The following is a 17,610-nucleotide window of genomic DNA, read 5'->3' as shown; positions in this document are numbered from 1 at the left end:
ACCATTTACCACAACCTATGTTTAATGAGGGCTTTTCAGCTGAACAGAACTTCTCTTTAATAAGATCTTACACACAAAGGCTACAGAGTTTGGTCATCTTTAAATGGGACTTCTAGAAACACTATAAATTATTGATTGATAATCTTTGATATGATATCAGCGGGAAAAAAAGTACTTTCAAATAAATTAAGGCCTGCAACAAAGGGAATAACAGCTCTCCTGAAGGATGTGAAAATGACGCAGACATTGTATGGATCCAAGAATAAGCATTTTGCAGGAAAGGGGATACGGCCACTAGTTCTACAGCATGTAGGTCGACAAGCATTAGGTCGAAACCACTAGGTCGACATGCATTAAGGTCGACATGACTCAAGTATGACATGCAGGAAGGTCGACGTGACTGAATGTCAACATGGGTTATGTCAACAGGGTCATTAGGTCGACACAAGCATTGCGTCGACATGGGGAATGTCGACAGTCAAAAGACACACAGTACATCTGCAGCATTTACTAAAAACATGACCCCCAAGTCTGCTATCCATAGTTACTGTGTACCCCTCTATTAGCTTCTATTCAGGGACTATGCACACTCACCTTGCCAGTATATAACCACCCCCATCCCAGAAACTCCTGTGCCACCCAGTATCTAGCAGAGCATCTCTTCGGTGTCACCAAGCACAGCACCCACTGTCACCCAGCAGAGCAACTCCTCTGTCACAACATCCAATACAGCATCCCCACTCTATTACCCAGCACATAGCAACTCATCTGTTACAGCATCTAACACAGCAGTCCCACTGTGTTACCCAGCACAGCACCCCCACCTAGCACAGCACCCCCTATGTATAACCCAGCATAGCAACCCCTCTGTTATAGAAACCAACACAGCAGTACTACTGTGTTACCCAGCACAGCACCCCCACCTAGCACAGCACCACCTCTGTCACAGCGCCCAGCATACTGTAGCACTTCCTCTGTGTCACCCAATACATCACCCTCTATATTACAGCATGCAGCACAGCACCCCCTCTGTGTCACCCAGGACAACACCCCCTCTGTGTCACCCAGGACAGCTCTCCCTCTGTATCACTCAGGATAGTTCCCACTCTATCACAGTATCCTGGACAGCTCTCCCTCTGTTTCAGCTACAGTAGCACAGCTCCCACTCCGTCACCCAGCACAGCACCCCTCTGTCATATCATGCAGCACAACACCACCTCTTTGTCACCCAGAACCATTGATAAAACAGTTTTCCATGTCCTTTCATTTTTTTAAGCTAGTCTGTTATTATAGGTTGATCATTTGAAGTCCTGAGACCAAAAGAGTAAGTTCATGGCAGTTGCCCCGAGGCAAGTTGAGATTTGGTGCACCTTTCCCCTTAAAAAAAAGTCTAACAATGGTCATTGGGTCAGGGTCAGACTCAAAAGATTCAGCCATCAGCTTTCACTGGTGGGTCCCATCTAACAGTCCAGCAGCAGTGGAGGGTACACCTTTGCTTGCTGCAGCGCAGGCTGACCGGTACCAGCCAGGAGCTGTCCTGTCCCTTATTGCAGGGCTCCTAGGACAGAACTGATTAACTATGCAGCAGCAGCAAGTGCGTCACAATACTCTATTGGAATAGCTACGGTCACACTTGGATCCCACTATGAACCAGCAGGTGCCCCTTTAGAGCTTGGAGCCCAGAGGCAGGAGTCTCCATTGCCTCTGGAAGTTACCCTCTTGCTTGAGACAATTACATGCTTTAAAATGTTATGTTATTGGGACTCCCAGGATTTAATAACCAGACTCACAGGCTTTCCTGGGTGTGCAGGCAATGCTTGGGTTATATAGATTGTAGAGGTTTTAAGATGGCAAAATGTCTCTGCAAAGGAAGAAGATGATGTATGAGAGAAGAACAGTGCAATGGAAGAAGGACATACTGTATGGCGTGCCACTGAAATACACTTGAGTGTCACCTAGAGCCATCATTAATGTCAAGGGTTATCTATGCATCATATACTGTAAGCTGAGCTTGTTAGTTACCATACTGGCAGGGTTTCTGTCACAAACAGTCTAAAAAGGAGGGCCTAATTGGTGATAAGGCATAAACTCCTACCAACCTAGAGAAAGTACAATCCATTGGTGTAGATCCCTCAGCCACAAGCAGCCAGATTACACATCTCGATAATTTGAAAATATCAGTCTGTATATACTGTATATATATAGAGAGAGAAAGAGAGAGAGAGAGAGAGAGAGAGAGAGAGAGAGAGAGAGAGAGAGAGAGAGAGAGACTTCATATATAGGGCGAGATTTACTAAGCCTTGAAAAGTGATAAAATGGAGAGTGAAAAACCACCAACCAATCAGCTCCTGCCTATCATTTTTCAAAGACAGCAAGGAGTATGGCAGTTAAGAGATGATTGGCTGGTGGTTTATCACTTTGCATTTTATCACTTTTGAAGCTTAGTACATCTGGCCCATAGAGAGTAAAAATTTAACAATGTCTCCAAGCACACAAACCAGACTGGAAAATATGTCATCACAACACTCATCCAAATACAAGAAATGGGAAGGATTTTTATTTATTTTATTTATTAACAGTATCTTACATAGTGTAGCAAATTATGTTGCACTTTACAGTTCAAAACAACAGTGATAGTACAAAGCTGGGTAATACACATAGAGGTAGGAAGGAATGGTCGCAAGCTTACAAGCTATAGAGAAAAAGGAATTGATACACAATTTATCTATTGCACAACGGTCCACCAGATTGCTAAGTTTTTTTGTGGGTCCACTACACTGAAACTGCCCTAGTCAAAGTCACCAATGACCTGCCCTTAGCCAAGTCCAGTCACTTCTCATACTTCTGTTGCTTTTGACACTGTGGATCATCCGTTTCTTCTCCACACCCTCCAGACTATTGACCTCTTACCTCACTAACCGCTGCTGTTGGAGTCCCCAGGGTTCTGCCCTAGACCCCCTTCTCTTCTCCCTGTACAACTCTTCTTTGAGTGAGCTCATAAGTTTATTGCCCTTCAATAGCACCTTTATGCCAATGACATGCACCTATACTTCTCATCTCTTGACCTCTCCCCCTCTGTCTTCTCCCGGTATCCAGCTGCCTGTTTGAAGCACAACCTGGACAAAACTGAACTCATCATCTTTCCTTCATCTAAAGTCTCCACCCTCCCCCTAATATGTCCATCACTGTTGGCAATATCATCATCTATCCTTTTCTACAACTCTGTTGCTTGGGTGTCACTCTTGACTCCCACCTACCCTTTGCCCCCCACCATCTAATCTCTGGCTCAATCCATGTTTTGGGCTCAGTGTCTCATTACACTCACCACATTTTATAAAATAAACTCCATGCTGATGTGGATAGTGGGGGTATGAACATGTCGGGAGGACGCATAACACATCCACTCGCCACACTTCAGGCTGACATGGATAGTGGGGGTGTTTCAGGAACAGGTCAGGCAGGTTAAAATGGTCAATGGTTCCCACACAATGTAATAAGCGCTGACTCTCTACTATAACTACGCTGGCCGTGGGAACACTACGCTGATTCTGTCAGGGGCCGCGGGAACACTGCGCTGATTCTAACAGGGACGCTGACTACTCTAACTATGCAGGCTGCGGGAACACTACACTGATTCTGACAGGGACACTACACTGACTACGTAAATGCCGCCGTGAAACTATACAAGTACCAAAAATTGTCTGTTCCCATCATGCCTCTGTATTTTTCAATAGAGTCTCCGGTAGCTAATGAGGAAAAGTATATAGTATATAGGAGTGGGGCTGATAGTATCTGTGCCTCATGCATTGCGGTATCGGTAGCTGCTGATGTATTAATTCCTGTAAACCTCTAGAGGTAGAATTATTAGCAGAGCCTTGTGCCTTCACTCCTCATGCGTATGTTGGCGCTGGTATACGGCATTGAAGGGCTTCCAAATACCAAGATGCAGTGAATGGATCTTCCAGGGCTGGTCGGGTAGTGATTCCAACTGGGGGGTCTCAGTGGGGTGCAGTGTAATATCTCCCTATCATTTAGCAGAAGCTTTGTGTAACAGCCGGTGTCCAAGCTCCCCACTGGTCCTTGTTTTGGGGGAGACCTTTTTTCTCTCAGCAATGTTGCCCTGGGGTCAGACGAATGGGAAAGTGAAGAAAGAGAAAATAAGTGAGGATATGTTTGGACTGTACAGTGGAGATGCAGTTAGATAGGAAAGGTTTATTTGGCTATGTAGGTTAATGAAGGGTTATCAGCAACACCATCCATGGAACAGTTGAACAATGACCTAAGTGGAAATATACAGGGTACTATGTAAATGAAGGTGTTACAATGCAGCGGGAGAATAAGGCATGTTGTGGTGGTATACAACTCTCTATCCCACAACGGGTGTGGTATGGCTGGCCGACGGTCGTGATCCCGACGCTCATTATACAGACATAGCAATCCCGGCCGCCGGTACTCCAGCAGGGGACGATGACAAAAAAGCCCTTTGCAGGCATGGTGCACTCACAGCACTGCTGGCTCAGTGGCTTGCTGCGCTCATGACTGGTTCTATACTCCATCTGTGGGGGTTGTGGACCCCCCCCCCCCCCACAGTGAGAATATCCCCTGTTGGTTGGGATCCCAATTGTCGGGCAGTAAAACAGTCAAGATTTCGACATCGGTATACTGCCCACTGGGATCCCCACCACCAGCCAGTCATCAGGTACCCCTCCCCCGACTCCCCCCTCTCTCTTCTCTAATATTGAACACAGACTAATACATACTGGATTGTAATCCACATAAATACATAGCTAAAGTGAGTATTTAACACAGGTATGTAGAGGTGACAAAGGGGAACATTTATATAGGGAAGTACGGGGGCAGTATGGACGGTGCAATGGTTACCATTACTGTCTCACAGCGCTGAGGACACGGGTTCGATTCCCACCATGGCTCTAACCAGGGCTATTTTTCAGCAGGCTCCAGCAGGAACTGAGGCCCTTATTCTAGTTCACTCTATCTGACAAAATATTTCTTAAGGAGCCCATACACGGTCCGTTGTGTAGGGCTCCGTTCTGTACTATGCGATGCGCGCTCCCGCGCATCACATAGTACGGTACAAAAAGTATGTGCTGCACATACTTTTTGTACTAGGTACACATCGGAATGGATCACAGTGCATGCACACTGCATGCACTAGGGATACGATCCGATCCGATGTGTACTTTAAAAGTACAGAACGGACCGAAAAAACGGACCGTGTATGGGGGGCATTAGATGGACAAAACCATGTGCACTGCAGGTGAGGCAGGTGTAAAAACCCACCCAAATCTAATTATCTCTGCACAAGTAACACCTGCCTCACCTGCAGTGCACATGGTTTTGTCCATCTAAGAAATATTTTGTCAGAAAGAGTGAACTAGTATAAGGGCCTCAGTTCCTGCTGGAGCCTGCTGAAAAATAGCCCTGGCTCTAACTGTGCAGACTTTGTATATTCTCTCCGTACTTGCGTGGGTTTACTCCGGGTACTCTGGTTTCCTCCCACAATCCAAAAATATACTGGTAGGCTAATTGGTCCCCCTCCCAAAAAAAAATAACCCTACAATGTCTGTGTGCGTGTACATGTGGTAGGGAATATAGATTGTAAGCTCCACTGGGGCAGGGACTGATGTGAATGTTCAAATATTCTCTATAAAGCGCTGCGGAATATGTGTGCGCTATATAAGAAACTGTTAATAAATAAATAATAATAAATATATAAACCACATAAATATAATTGTATACAGAATAATATAAAGCCTACATACAGCCTAATCTATTTGGTAGGCTAGAGCTTGGCATACAATTACTGCTCTTTATAAGATCCTGAAGGGACTGATGGGAAAATGGCCCTCTGCCCCAGTGTATGAACAGACAAAATAATAGCGCTATCTTCTCCATTAACCCTTTGCAGGATATCGGGGTTTGCTTTAGAAATGCGGAAACACTCCTTTCTGCATTTTTAATGAGAAAAGGAACGTCGTGAATAGAGCCCCATAGGAGATATCTGTATTATATGTCCCTCTTACTTATATGTGAGTTATGAGCTGTTTCCTTAGGAATGTCATGGGAAAAAGGTTTAATAAATAGGCCCAGTCTGTGATCACATCAGACATCGCTATTGTTGTAGTAACAAGTTCTGTTTCTCACAGCTAAGGAGAGATAAAATATACAACACAGGGTTAAAGGTGCAGGAGATCCACAAACTCCTAATATCCTCCTTATAACAAATGACCAGGAAATTAACTGTCATTAATGTGGTTCGTGATTACAAAAAGAGGAACCCAAAACAAGTCCGAGGTGACTTCAAATATCCTAATACTTTACACTAGGGAAAGTGCTACCACTTAGAAAACATAATGGTTTCCCATGAATAGGGCAGTACAGTATAATGGGATGACTTATCATACGTAACACCATTATTTATATACCTATCTAGTATCTATCTATCTAGTATCTTTCTATTTATATATCTATCTATCTAGTATCTTTCTATCTATGGGGGAGATTCTCTAAGCTAAAAATGCGGTAAAAACCCCGTTATCGGGGTTTTTACCGCATTTTGGGATGCTGTTAGCATCCCCTGCCGGGTTACCGCGGCGGGGGGCATCGCCAGAAAAATCTGGCGATGCCCCATAGAAGCCAATGGGCTTCTATCGCAACCCTCCGCCGCCCCGCGCCGACCCCCCGCCGCCCTGCATCGCCCCCTCACCTGTGTCCGGGCAGCACAGCGCAGTGCTGCCCGGACCTGTGACCTCCTCCCTGCACTGATCCTCTTCCGGGTGCAGGGAGGAGGAGAGCCCGGCGCTGCTGCGAGGGAGGGAGGGGAGAGCCGCCGGGACCTGCTGGGACCCGGTGACTCTCACCGCAAAGGACAGCTCTTAACGCAAGAGCTGTCCTTTGCCTTAATTGTCGCATACGTTACAGCATATGCGATAATTAAATATGCGATGGGCGGCGAAGGGGGGCGGAGATTCTTAGAGAATCTCCCCCTATATATCTATCTATAGATCTATCTATCTAGTATCTATCTATCCATATCTATCTATCTATCTATCTATCTATCTATCTATCTATCTATCTGTCTGTCTGTCTGTCTGTCTGTCTATCTATCTATCTAGTATCTATCTATCTATCTATCTATCTATCTATCTATCTATCTATCTAGTATCTATCTATCTATCTTTCTAGTATCTATCTATCTATCTATCTATCTATCTATCTATCTATCTTTCTAGTATCTATCTATATATATATAATTTATCTGGCTGTTCACAGTTGTGCTATATCTATTAGTGTTGTGTATATATATATATATATATATATATATATATATATATCTCCTATATATTTGGCTACATCTGTCACTCAAAGTGGGTGTCTGTGTCTATAACGCTCTGTTCCTGGACTTTCCTCTTAATGTGTGATTGCCTTCATCTGTGCTGAACACCTTTCTGAGAAATTAACCTGTTTAAAACAGGTGATGGCAATCATACATTAAGGGGAAGTCTAGAAACAGAGCATTGTGTCCCTCCTGGAGAGGGTCATGTTGGGAGGTATGTGACAGAGAACCAGCCCAGTGAGCCCACAGACAGTGCCACTCCAGACACCCACTGCCTTCCCATGTTGCCCAGCACTGCTACTCCACAGCCACCAGGTGAGCGCCCCCCTCCCACGATTTGCGGCAAAACCTCCCCCCCCCGCGCGCCCCCCCCTCCCGCGATTCGCGGCAAAAACACCCGCTCCCCCGCGACCCCCCCTACCGCCATTCGCAGCAAAAACACCCCCGCGACCCCCCCTCCCGCGATTTGCTGCAAAAAGAACCCCCCCACGACCCCTCCCGCAATTCGCGGCATAACCACCACCCCGCGACCCCCCCTCCCGCGAATCGCGGCAAACCCTCCCCCGTGACCCCCCCCGATTTGCGGAAAAAACACCCCCCCGTGACCTCCCTCCCGCGATTCGCTGCAAAAAGAACCCCCCCGCGACCCCCCCTTGCACGATTGGCGGCACCCCCCCTGCGACCCCCCTCCCGCGATTCGCGGCACCACCCCCCCGCGCAATTCGTATTCATTTTTCATATTCATTGTCATGTGTCGACATGGACACCAATGAAGTGGCACACTTATGTCAACATTTACATGTGTTGACCTTTCTGTGTTGATTTTTTCTTGTGGCGATTCACGTCACACCCCCCCGCAACCCCCCCTCCCGCGATTCGCGGCACCCCCCGTGACCCCCCACCTCCCGCAATTCGCGGCAACCCCCCACCGGAACCCCTGTGAACCCCGCCCTCCCGCGATTCGCGGCACCCACCCCCGCGACCCCCCCTCCCGCAATTCGCGGCACCCCCCCGTGATTCGCGGCAGCTCCAGAATTAAATTGCACATGGAAAACACTGACATGGCTATGGTCGACAATGAAAAAGGTTGATATGAGTTTTTGAAGTTTTTTTGTCATTTTTTGAATATTTTCATATTCATTCTCATGTGTCGACATGGACACCAATGAAGTGCCACACTTATGTCAACATTTACATGTGTTGACCTTTCTGTGTTGATTTTTTTCTTGTGGCGAATCGCGTCACACCCCCGCAACCCCCCCTCCAGCGATTCGCGGCACCCCCCTGCAACCCCCCCACCTCCCGCAATTCGCGGCAACCCCCCACCGGAACCCTCATGAACCCTGCTCTCCCGCGATTCGCGGCACCCACCCCCCGCAACCCCCCCTCCCGCAAATCGCGGCACCCCCCGCGATTCGCGGCAGCCCCAGGATTAAATGGCACATGCAAAACACTGGCACGGCTATGGTCGACAATAAAAAAGGTTGACATGAGTTTTTGAAGATTTATTACATTTTTTGAATGTTTTCATATTCATTGTCATGTGTCAACATGGACACCAATGAAGTGGCACACTTATGTCAACATTTACATGTGTTGACCTTTCTGTGTTGATTTTTTCTTGTGGCGATTCACGTCACACCCCCCCCCGCAAACCCCCCCCCCCGCGATTCGCGGCACCCCCCGTGACCCCCCACCTCCCGCATTTCGCGGCAACCCCCCACCGGAACCCCTGTGAACCCCGCCCTCCCGCGATTCGCGGCACCCAACCCCGCGACCCCCCCCCCTCCCGCAATTCGCGGCACCCCCCGTGATTCGCGGCAGCTCCAGAATTAAATTGCACATGGAAAACACTGACATGGCTATGGTCGACAATGAAAAAGGTTGACATGAGTTTTTGAAGTTTTTTTTTTCATTTTTTGAATATTTTCATATTCATTGTCATGTGTCAACATGGACACCAATGAAGTGGCACACTTATGTCAACATTTACATGTGTTGACCTTTCTGTGTTGATTTTTTCTTGTGGCGATTCGCGTCACACCCCCCGCAACCCCCCCGCGATTCGCGGCACCCCCCGTGACCCCCCACCTCCCGCAATTCGCGGCAACCCCCCACCGGAACCCCTGTGAACCCTGCCCTCCCGCGATTCGCGGCACCCAACCCCGCGACCCCCCCTCCCGCAATTCGCGGCACCCCCAGTGATTCGCGGCAGCTCCAGAATTAAATTGCACATGGAAAACACTGACATGGCTATGGTCGACAATGAAAAAGGTTGACATGAGTTTTTGAAGGTTTTTTTTTAATTTTTTGAATATTTTCATATTCATTCTCATGTGTCGACATGGACACCAATGAAGTGCCACACTTATGTCAACATTTACATGTGTTGACCTTTCTGTGTTGATTTTTTCTTGTGGCGATTTGCGTCACACCCCCCCCCCCCCCCCACAACCCCCACTCCCGCGATTCACGGCACACACACACACACCTCCCCCGCGATTCTCGGCACCCCACCCCGTGACTCCCCCTCCCGTGATTCACGGCACACCCCCGCGCCCCCCCCTCCCATGATTCGCCGCAACCCCCGCCCCGTAACCCCCCTCCCGCGATTCGCGGCACCCACGTGACCCCCCCTCCCGCAATTCGCGGCACCCCCCCGCGATTCGCGGCAGCTCCAGCATTAAATTGCACATGGAAAACACTGACATGGCTATGGTCGACAATGAAAAAGGTTGACATGAGTTTTTGAAGTTTTTTTTTCATTTTTTGAATGTTTTCATATTCATTCTCATGTGTCGACATGGACACCAATGAAGTGCCACACTTATGTCAACATTTACATGTGTTGACCTTTCTGTGTTGATTTTTTCTTGTGGCGATTCGCGTCACACCCCCCCACCCTCCCCCGCAACCCCCACTCCCGCGATTCACGGCACACACACACCCCCCCCGCGATTCTCGGCACCCCACCCCGTGACCCCCCCTCCCGTGATTCACGGCACACCCCCCGCGACCCCCCCTACCATGATTCGCCGCAACCCCCGCCCCCGTAACCCCCCTCCCGCGATTTGCGGCAACCCACCCCGCGACCCCCCCTCCCGCGATTCTCTGCAATCCCTCCCCTCCCGCGATTCGCAGCATCCACCCCCCCACAACCCCCCCTCCTGTAATTCGCGGCACCCCCCGCGACCCCCCCTCCTGCAATTCGCGGCACCCTCCGCGACCCCCCCTCCCGCGATTCGCGGACACCTAAGTTGCAATACAGGGCATCTTTCATACAATTCTAACCATATTTCTCATATACAAACGTTCACAAATTAAGGGGGCGCAGCCCCTTACGACGGTGTGAAGAGCGCCCGTAGGGCGCGATGAATCACCTAGTATATATATATATATATACAGTACCTACCCATATTATTGATTGATATAACTTACTGTACATTGTTCTAGATGTAAAATTCTGAATAGCACATACTACCATGGCACTGATTAATGGATTGCTGTGGAATGTTTGTCATTTATTTATCTTTAGCATTCTACCTATATTTCAGAAGCACATAAAATGAGCCAATGGGTGCTTTGGGAATTGATATCAGACATCAGTAAGGCACAGTGTGATCTGGTCAGTTGGGAGTCTAATGGTATAGGTGCTATTCATAATAATGAGTTGCTTCAAAGAAAGTGTGCTGGGTTACTGATAAATGGGTAAGGGTCAGCATGGAGGTGCCTTGTTTGTTCTCCAAGCTGGTGCCTCTTACTAGTGACAGTCCTATACTGTATATATCTATTGTGTGAGAAGGGGAATTGTTATGGTACATCTGTATAGCAGAAGGGGCATAGCACAGCATACAGCTGCACAATAGGAACGGCTTTGTAGTGAGTGATTTGCATTTCCAGGGATCTTAACCGATTTCCCAGTTCTAATCTGAGCAAGTTTTTTACAACTCATTGTACATAATACACAACCCTTCTCCTCTGGCTGTGTCATTGTAGTTTGCAGCAGAAGTTAATAGGAAGCAATTAGTGCTTTAGGAGACACAATAGTATGTGATTGATGTGACTGGATGACTTGATTCAACAAGGGGAACAGGGAAGATAAAACCCTGAGCCCAGGGTGTGTTGGGATTTGTGCATAAGGGAGATTAACAGACAACAAAGGCTATGGAGAGGGAAAAGAGGGAATGGTGAGGATTCTGAATTTCTATGCATTAACTCTTTAGGAGCCAGCGGTACCTGGCCGTAACGTCAGCAACTTGGCCACTCATGAGCTGACTGGTGATAAATAGACAAATGCGTTATTTCCGCTGCTGATCGCTGCTCTGGAGTGAATGTTCTCTCTCTGCAGCGGTGTATGTGTCAGTGTACGTGGTTCTCCAGCAGCAGGGAAGTGTACAGTTAATATCAGCAGTACAGAGAGAGCCAAGTAGGCTGTGGTGTCTCACAATGGGACTGAATCTTCTGTTTTAAGATCTCTGCTGCTTCCTTGTGTTCAGATGTAAGTGTAACTCACACCGCTCAGTAATCCGTGCTCAGCCAGCAATGTACAGTAGCAGGACCGGAGGGAGAGGTGTCATTAAAGCCAGCACTGATACATGGATTATTATTGTGCGCATTCAGTGCAGGGTAACGAGGCAGCAGTTATAAATGATCTGAAATACAAAATGATATGTCACTTCTAGTTACAATATCCAATGAATGAACTTTACCATATATGCCTATAACCAGATATGCCTTATCAGCCTTAATGGGAAAAACTGCATATAATTATTATTATTATTAATATTATTATTATTAATAATAATAATTATTATTATTATTTCATATTATGTATGTATTTTGATGGACTGTAATCAGGGACATTCATTGGTATGGATAGATGGATGGATAGATAGATAGATAGATAGATAGATAGATAGATAGATAGATAGATAGATGGTGTGTGTAATCACTGGCACATTAATTGGGATGGATGGATGGATGGATAGATAGATAGATAGATAGATAGATAGATAGATGATACATAGATAGATAGATAGATAGATAGATAGATAGATAGATAGATAGATAGATAGTGTGTAATCACTGGCACGTTAATTGGGATGGGTGGATGGATGGATGGATACTTTTGTCATTGTACTCCCAGCTACTATGCTGCTGTCACTGGGGATATTTGTAGTGCAGCAGAATTCAGAAGCCCACAGTATGATCTGTATGGAGTTTCCCTGCTGTCACTGTGTCCTATAACCACCCTTCTCCTCTCCTCCTATTGATTTTGCCCTTGTGTTGCATTGATCTGCGGCAATCATAGCTGGAATAACACAGGCAATGTCAAACCCTTATCTAAAGGTGTCCTAGGAGCAGTCTTATCTAATCTAATATGTGGCAGATAAGACTGCTCCTAGGACACCTCCACCTGTGAATTGCTGGCATGCTCAGCTTGCTCTATCACAAGGGTGAAGATATAATTACAGGAATCAGCCCAGGATAGGGAAATAGGACACTGATATGAGTAAAATGATTTGCTAGGGCAGAAGCCACCTAGGCTACACACAGACAATGACGCTGTCCCTGCTATATTTAGCTGTCACTCTCGCTAGAGGACTCTATTTTGGGAATGAGGGCTGGCATTTTTCCCTTTATACGCTGGAGAGGGTGTGAGACCACTGTGCTTGGTGGTCTTTGGTGGGATTGTGAGAAACCAGTTGGTCACAGAGATCCCACATGGGAGGTAGCTGTTTTATGTGACACTATTGTCTGCTATTTGACATCTGTCAATCTCATCAGTCAGTGACATTCAAATTGCATGTTAAAAGGAGAATTATAAGTGGATAAATGGATGTGATTTCCAAGTAAATCTGAAGACATGATAGCACCTTGTAATAATTATTTATATAAACTCACCAATTAAATCCAGCTGAACAATAGGGGAGGGGCTACAAATCCCAGATTGATGTTCCAGTTGGAGATCAACATCTGGGGAGCCTGAACTATCCCATGCCTCTGATTGCCTGACTGTGACTGTCGCATTGTGCAGACCTGAATGGGACAATGGCCACCAGACATTCCTTGTGTGTTTACTTCCAGGTATTTGTGAGCAGCAGTGCTTGCTTAACCTCTGTGTGCAATCATTAATGTATAAGCCTGTAAGAGGACACTGAGTGCTTTATTGCTCTATAAGCATTAGCCAGAGGAAGGCTGGCTGCTTACATGGACCACTAAATTCATTTATTTGTTTGCAGTATTTTGACTCCCACAGGTGTGAACACAGCTCCCATGTGTAACTGGGGCTGAAGGTGTTTCATGTGAAGTGTATATAGACAAACAGCATTGCCCCCTGGTGAGTGCTGCAGCTAATCTACTGTACACAAAGCAGAAGATTCCTCTACAGTCATGTTCATTGCACACTGTCCTGATCACATCTAAAGCTGAGATGTCTCTTGTAAATGAATCCAAAGCGATTATACTATCCTGGCTCCCTTCCCAGTCTCTTTGTGGTTACACGAACTCCTTTTTTCTCTCTTACTACAAGCACATTGGCTTATCTAGGTGACAGATGAAAAGACTCTTATTTCATTAAAAACACATTAGGTCTATAGGCAATATCATCCCATTCATATACCGCATGTCTCTCATGAGAGGCGTGCCCACCGAAATGCCAGTGCCAGGTTGCCAGTACCCCATGCCTGCCAATACTTATATCATGGGGAGTCGTTCTCCTTTGCTTGTATCCTTTGTCATCTGCACCCATTGCAGCCAGTATGTCAGTGCTGTGATCTGGGGGCTGCCAGGAGTTTTAATCAGCAGATGTACAAAAACAAAAACACAAATGTTTATTACAATCTGAATAATAATCTAGGCCAAAAGGGATGTGGGGACATAATAGTCCTGGCTCTAGGCTCAGTGCTTAGGCGTTTTCTTGGACCATTTCACAGGGGATGATAGAAAATCTTATTCCAAATAGGGCAGTGGGGCGTCGATGGAGCTGATAGTCAGCAATGGGGGCTGTGAGTTGGGAAATTCGCTGGAATCATGACAGTGTACAAGAGGATTCCTGTGATATGACCTATTGTATGTGCGCAGTTAGATAAACTACATGACTATTGCAGGATATTATAGGGATAAGCTGGGGTGCGTGACATCACAGCAAGGAATTGGAGACGGACAATAAGAGGTTAAAGGGAACAATTGAATGCACAGCTGTAACTGTAATATATGTATTAGTTATTGTGTAGATGGCACACACTCACAATCCATTTTCTCGGGATATACTGTGGATATAACTAGTGTGTGAGGGGGGGGGGGGGGATAACAGTTACTAGAAGTGGAGGAATCATATCTATACAGAAGCTGAACAATTAATATGTAAGAACTCATATGTTGCAATTCCAGTCTCCTGAGTGAGTTAGTGTGCAGGGGGTTTCTGGTACTGAAAGTGTAAAGTGCTGTATAATGCATAGGGGGGTAGGGGGTGGAGGGGGGGCAGGGGCTGTAGTTGGGATCTCCTTGGAGTCAGGGAGGGTGAGTGAGCCCTCCTCTTACACTGAGTGCCCCTCCTTCTCACTGTGCTGACGGTGTAATGATATAATCATGAGGGGTGTCAGATCCCGCATTTGAACTTGCAGCCAAAGAGACTCTAGTTCTTCTTTCACAAGGACTCCAATCAGACACACGCTGGGGAGAGGTCTGGTCTCCAACGGGGGAACCTACAGGGGGATAACAGCTCAGAAACAGTGCAAGCCCAAATCATCAGCCAGACCCTCTGACACTGGGATATACTAATACATCATCCACAGGAAACTCTACAACCCATCTCTGTATCACACTACTGGACTTCATGACATTACTAGGTCACCTTTCAAGGTAATATGCTGCAATATTTCTATATATTATTGGGTGTTTCAGCAATAGCGTAAGTGATGAATATATATATATATATATATATATATATATATATATATATCAAATGACCAATGCTTGGAGACCCAGTGAGGAAAGGTATTCATAGTGACATATGGATAACCTTGCTGATTGCTGGCCACTACTTTTGTATTCCCTAAACACGAGCGTATTCTTGTGTGGTACAATGGGCAATGTGTGCAGCGCTGCTAAGGTGTGATCAGAGATGTGCAGCGCTGCTAAGGTGTGCTCAGAGATGTGCAGCGCTGCTAAGGTGTGCTCAGAGATGTGCAGCGCTGCTAAGGTGTGCTCAGAGATGTGCAGCGCTGCTAAGGTGTGATCAGAGATGTGCAGCGCTGCTAAGGTGTGATCAGAGATGTGCAGCGCTGCTAAGGAGTGATCAGAGATGTGCAGCGCTGCTAAGGATGAATGTAGAGGATCTCGGTGCTGCTGATGACATCTGCCAGCTCTATCTGATACAGCTAGCCCTCTGCTCGTGCTGTTCCTGGAAAGCTCATTCCCTTTCTATACACATGCAGAGAATTAGCTTTTGTGCAAAGCCTGGGAACCCCAAGGAAGTCTCAGGATCTGTGGCAGGGAGCAAACGGTGTTCAGGGATGGCCACAGTCTAACTGGTCCCCCCAAAAGGAAGGTGGTCAGTGGACAAGCTTATAGTCCCGTGAGATATCTGTGTAAGCCTCTATGTTACACAAAGACTGAAAACTGGAGGGGAGGGAGGGGGGATACAGTACTTACAAGGTGAGGCTGGGGTTCTGATAAATGCAAAAGCAGACAAAACCCTAAATAAGCAGAATATAATTGTGTGTATATATATATATATATATATATATATATATATATACAGTCATGCATACATATGCGCTGTATAAGCAAATGCATTATGTAGCAATAATCGATTATTTGTAAAGGATGGACTATGTAGCATTGTATTCATTTCAAGTGAGGATATGATGTCTCATTACTCACCAGGTTAGGGATCCCAGCTCAAAGTCCAGCGTGGATAACATACAGGGAATGACCAGCTCCCGTTACAAAGTTAATAAGTACATTTCTCATGCTCTAGGTCTGCAGATCCCCCAACACTAAGTACATTGGCCTTGCTGTGTGAACAATGTTTATCCTAAGAAGCAACATTTACATCCCAGATGTTACACTGTATTGTTGCATTTTTCAATGGGGCTGTGTAAAGTAATGCGAGTCAATTCAAGTGTGGCAGTTAAGCAGAAACATACTGTGTGACTTTATGCGGTTAAGGATTACTCTGTGCAGGCAGCAAAGGACAGTTCCCAAACAAAGAAAGTCACAACCTTTCTGCATGTGTCACGTGAATGTAGTGCAGAAGATGCTGTAAATGAACCTGCTGTGTCCATTCTCCGGCTAATCACTGCTATCTGGGCTGATGTGTTTTATGAGAGTGCAGAAGAAGGTATTGTTCTGATTCAGAGCCTGGCAATGGGATGTCTAGGAATGTCTTGTGCTCCAAGAGGGAGAAGCGCGACCTCTGCCGGAGGAAAGGGGAATTTCTTTCCGCAGCATCTTGCTGCAAAGCGCTTGTACACGAGGTTCACACACCCCCTTTGTGTCCTATCTCTGGCTCACATCTTCCATTGCATCTGCCTAGTGATCTGCGCTACAACATTGTCAGCCTATGCACAATATTACTAATCTGCTGTTAAATGTTGGCAAGCAGGAAAAAAAATGTTTCGTTTTATATAGCCTTTCATTGATTTATACTGGAATTACATGGAGGCAGCGGATACAGTTATTATGATACTGATGACTATGTTTCAAATTGTGATCCATCCTGTTAGCTGATAGCTGTGAAGGAGTGAACTCTATGTAGACAGAGGGCTATAGGTTTTTACAGCACTAGGGTAGCACTGGGCATGCTTTAACTTGTAGTTCCACAGCTGCTGCATAACCACATGTTGCCCAAGCGTGGCTTATGTTTCCTGTGACCCTATGCATGTATAGAAACTGCATGTGGCTCAATGAAACCTGTGTTTGCTAGAAAACAAATGTGGGGATGTTTAATGACAAGCTGGGTGACTAAAGCAAGCAGATTTCCCAGGAAGGCGATGGATGTAGCAGGGCTGTCCTGTGAATGCAGAGGGGGTCTTCTGGGGAGCCCCCTTGCCTGGCTCTGGTTTCACCTCTGGGAAGATGCAGTCCCAGATCAGGCAGGCTCACATAACAAAAGCCAGCTGTCTCCATGAGCCACGGTTAGGGCGGTGACTGCAAAGAGAGTTGGGAGGGAGAATTGCTTTGTAGAGACGGGCAATGTCCGGGGAAGATCCGTTTTATCAGTCGCCACGTGGACTATGGGAGCACCG

At 46.5% G+C, this 17,610-nt stretch overlaps 1 protein-coding gene and 1 long non-coding RNA gene across 3 annotated transcripts in view; one reads left to right on the top strand and one right to left on the bottom strand.

Moving 5' to 3' along the window:
* Positions 1 to 2,601: 2,601 nt before the first annotated feature.
* On the bottom strand, positions 2,602 to 16,741 carry LOC146017978 (uncharacterized). Its single transcript, XR_014450521.1, has 3 exons — positions 16,244 to 16,741; positions 11,594 to 12,009; positions 2,602 to 4,120 (listed from the first exon to the last, which is right to left on the bottom strand). It is a non-coding gene; the product is annotated as an uncharacterized LOC146017978 (long non-coding RNA).
* The window catches only part of VCAN (versican), a 96,748-nt gene continuing 94,016 nt past the window's right edge, over positions 14,879 to 17,610 (top strand). The window contains exon 1 of one of the 2 annotated variants that reach the window (XM_083151839.1): positions 14,879 to 15,220. The gene's annotated coding sequence lies outside the window, so the exon portion shown is untranslated. The remainder of the gene's footprint in view (positions 15,221 to 17,610) is intronic. The other variant, XM_083151840.1, reaches the window with a different exon arrangement.

The sequence above is a fragment of the Crinia signifera genome, chromosome 1 (assembly GCF_055691185.1).
Source record: "Crinia signifera chromosome 1, ASM5569118v1, whole genome shotgun sequence".
Lineage (NCBI taxonomy): Eukaryota > Metazoa > Chordata > Amphibia > Anura > Myobatrachidae > Crinia > Crinia signifera.
Note: the sequence above shows the minus strand (reverse complement) of the source record. Positions and strands in the feature narration are given on the sequence as shown.